The sequence below is a fragment of the Saccostrea cucullata genome, unplaced genomic scaffold, assembly GCF_032062105.1.
Source record: "Saccostrea cucullata isolate Sc308-1 unplaced genomic scaffold, CSIRO_AGI_Scuc_v1 ctg347, whole genome shotgun sequence".
Classification (NCBI taxonomy): domain Eukaryota; kingdom Metazoa; phylum Mollusca; class Bivalvia; order Ostreida; family Ostreidae; genus Saccostrea; species Saccostrea cuccullata.
In genome coordinates, this window is record NW_026933200.1 from 132,328 (window position 1) to 136,681 (window position 4,354).

Genomic DNA, 4,354 nt, shown 5'->3' on the forward strand with positions numbered 1-4,354 from the left:
CTCAATCTTTGGGCTCATTTCTGCAGGGGTTCTTAAGGTAAAGGCTCTATAATCCTAGACCACGTATAATGAATGAACTTAAAAGTAACATGGACATTCAAATGAGTGTCTAAGCAAAAATATGTGACAAGGTTCTATACAAATTTTAGGAAACAACTTTCATTTGTTGTTGAATTAATGGAGATCATTTGGAACATGTAATGTGAGAGTTTGACGTTGTGAAATTCAACGTATCAAAAATGACGCAAATTGGAAATTTTGCCAATTTTCTATAATGTTTAAGATTTTGATCAGTGTTTAATATTTTATTTGGTAATTGTACATTATGAATCTTATGGATATGTGCATCAGTTTGATAAAAGGACTTATAAATATCTTTTTCTTGTGTTTGTCAAATTGAAGATTCAAAATTTAACATATATTATGAAACACCCTACCATGGAACTTTGGAAATTATCACTTTAAAAGAAACTGCTGATATTCTTGTTTCATCATCTTGATTGTCAATAATTTACCTCGTTTTAGAAATTGTTCATACGTAGAACATGCTCTTGCGTATCGAATCAAATGAGATATATAAACTCTGTATGCAGGTGATGAAGGTACATTGCTGCATAAGGGTTGTTAGATAACCATTAACGTCTTTTTCAAGTAAAATATCCAAATATGAAACAGATGTGTCAGACTCTGCGGTATCTTTGTCTTAAGCTCACCTGGATATATCGCATCGACATAAGATAGAAGTTACCATTGTTAACTGACAATACGCCGTCGATATATCTTAAGTATAGGTTACATAATATCGTTTTCATGGGGCGTGGAAATCGAGAGCGGGGAGCACCCGAGATTTCCACGCCCCATGGAAACCATATAGCCAATAGTACGACGCATCTATGATGTGAGCAACTTGTCACATGTATGATGACGTAAATTTCATTGATTGATGTCTGCCTCCTGTAGTGATATATGAAGGGGCGTGGAAAGTATTATCGCATATATGATATGGGATATACATGTATCACCACAGAAAGATCAAAGAAAATCACCGCAAATATGCGTACATGTCGAGTTAAAGGGAACAAATTCTGCTTCAAATGAATACAAAAATATGTCTCCTGATAAGGGGACAGAATTTGTACCCATGGGATTTCCAATAGACTGTTGGAAGTTCATGTCACCTAAATCTACATAGATGTTGTCAATCAGAAACTCGAGCATCTTTTTAATATCAATTTCAGAGTATTCGCGTACAATCAGAATCTTTTTTAACAGAATAATTTTGCAAATGACCGATGACAAGGTAGATATATTTACGAGTTGTCAAGGATATCGAAAAGCATGGAATTTAATCCACCGTGGGGAATGGTTGTATATAAATTTGAAAAGTGTAATTTTTATGTTTTTGATCTTGGTGAAATTTTGTGATTTAAAATTTTCCAAAAGTTCCTTGAAATTTTTATGTATCCACATCTGATTTACACCACTTGTCAAAAGTATTGTTGCACAGTTCTCCTGCAGTTTCTCCTTCATAACTTTTAGTATTTTAGTCTAGATGGTTTATATTGAAGAGCCAAAAGAACTTAACATTCACATCAGACTCGTAGGACGTCCTTTTCAGTTGGGGAGAGAAGCACGACCAAACATTTCAGTTTTATTTGCATTAATTTGATTTTCTGGCACTTAAACATTTCAAATAAGCTATAATATCAAATCACAGAGATTAAAGATGAAAAGATATAAAATAAAAAAAAAATTACAATTTAAATAAATGCAACTAAAAATTTACTATTTTTTTAAATTATATTATTAATTTAAATCAATTAAAATCTGAATTAATTTATTTATGAATATTTATTTCAATTGCCATTCATTAAATCATCAGACTTGGCTTATATTTTAAGCTTTTTTCTAGGGTTCATATAAAACAAACTTTAGGTCACCTGTAATTAATTTCTTTTGTTCCCTCCCTCCCCTAACCTGTACACCATTCCCACCTAGCCAAAACCAGTCACCATTTTGGCTGACAGGAAAGACACCTACGGATGTGGTTTTATCTTGCTGACGTCTGGACTTTCTAGAATTCCTTTTGATACTTGAACTTTTATGACTTAATTATGCGGCAGCGTAATCTAGTGTGGAAGTTTGCCACCTTAATCCAAATTATTCATACAGTTTTTTTTTCTGAGAAGGCCCTATCTTGTTTGACTAGTTGTAAATCCTAGCCACAGATATAATATCGACTTCACAGAAATGCAGATACCGACCTTGCAAACCGTGCGAGGTCCATGTGTACTTTTTTTGTTTGTTTGTTTGTTTTTTGTGAAGTCGATATATCTATGGCCTAACCGAATTAAAGGGCTACGTTTGTTATATCATTTTCATAGAGATTGACAAAACAGAATTTGAAAATAATAAGAACAACCACAAGTTTTCTCTTTTTTAATACTTGGAGACTGGAGATCAAAATAAATTAACCAATAGAAAATTTAGGAAAGGATAAGGTGACAAAACTATGATCTGGGGCCCCTTTGTCTACGGTGAATGATACTAAATCTACCATCATTCTGCTTATTTTCAAACAAGATAAAGATTGAAGGTAAGTGAATAGTGTCGATAACTCATATTGTTTACAAGTTTGATGAATATTGCAATATCCATTACTTTTTAGATCCTATGATAGCAAATTGTGTCAAATATGAAAGCCCTTTCATTTGTCATTCAGATTTCAGAAGTTATTTATCTTATTTTTTTTAATTTAGGTCAATCATGACTACCAAAGGGTCAGAAATCATATTATGATTTTAGATGCATGCGTATCTTGTCACAGAAAAAGCACATGTCAAATGTGAAAACCCTATCTCTTGTCAATCAAAAGTTTAAAGGAAAAATTAACATTTTTGAAAATTAGGTCAAACTTCAGTAACAAGGTTACATGATCAAGTATCTTTATACAGTTTTAATGTAAAAGCCCTATGTCTTTTCGTTCAAAAGTCATGAGCAAGGTAAAAAAGTTTTTGTAAAGTAGGTCAAACTTCAAGGTCAAGGTCACAAGGTGAAAAAATCAAAGTGAGTTTAGAAAGGTCTTGTCACAGGTAATATGAGGGCTGTTCAATAAATAATGTCTTCGGTGCTCGGAAAGAAGCAAAAAATGTTTTTCAATGATTCAGTCCAAATGATTTATCTTAAGATTCTCTTTAAATTTAAACACAGGTCCGTAAATTTTTTATCCAGTTTCTGATTGTTTTTAGAACTCATTTTGGGGTATGACCCTTAGTATACTGGAAAATTGCAGATCTTATTATTTTATTTTCTGGACTTCTGAAAGGTGTTTTTTCAAGTTTGGAAAATGAAATAAGTCAAAAGGCGAAAGATCTCGTGAATATTGGTTATATGAACAAAAATTAACTTTCTGTATATCCCAAAAAATCATTAAATTTTACTCTTCAGGGCACGCGGGTTTGGACGCTGTCATGAAGAAATTTAATGTAGTGGATTCCTGATTCTGGTTTCTTCCTCTCATGAACCTTTCGATTTTTTTTTGCAAAAAATTGCTTTCTAGCTAGACTCTTCCAGAAATTAAACTGCCTCCCTGGATACGAATTTGAACAACAAGACCACTAATTTTTAAGAAAAGTACAAATAAACCTGTCTTTGTATTCCTGCAATGCTTTGCTCTTCTCAGACCTTTGCTGGTTTTGTCAAGAACATCTTATTGTAAATTTTGTTTCGAGGGGTTTAAGAAATATACAAGTTTCATTATTTGTTTGAATTTCAAATATATAGAGAAATTCTGTAAAAATCTTCTCAAGAATAGCAAAGGCATCAATGATTATATTTATATAGAAGCATAGATTCAAGTTTCTTCAAATCAAGACCCCCCGGGGGTAGGGCAAGGTCACAACAGGGAATCCAAGTTTTACATAGAAATATAGAAAAAGTCTTTAAAAATCATCTTCTCAAGAATGTTAAAGCCATGATTAGTCATGTGTATTTGGAAGCATTCTCAGGTAGTGTACATTTCAGTTTATTCAAGTCATGACCCCTGGGGGTAGGGTGGAGCCACAATGTAAGTATAACATGTAAAGGTAAATAAATCCACAGGTAGTCAAGGAAATATGCAAGCATCCTTACTTAGTGTAGATTCAAGTTTGTTCAAATCATACCCTCTCCCCTTTAAGGATTGGCTGGGACCACGTTTGGGTTTAAACTTTTCATTAAGAAACTGATTTCTGCTTCTTTTTTTTGTCTTAGCCACAGTGCTCAGGTGAGCGATGTGGCCCATGGGCCTCTTGTTGAATCTATAATGAATTTATAACAATTTATGTGACTACTTTTCATCACATAGTTTCATTGT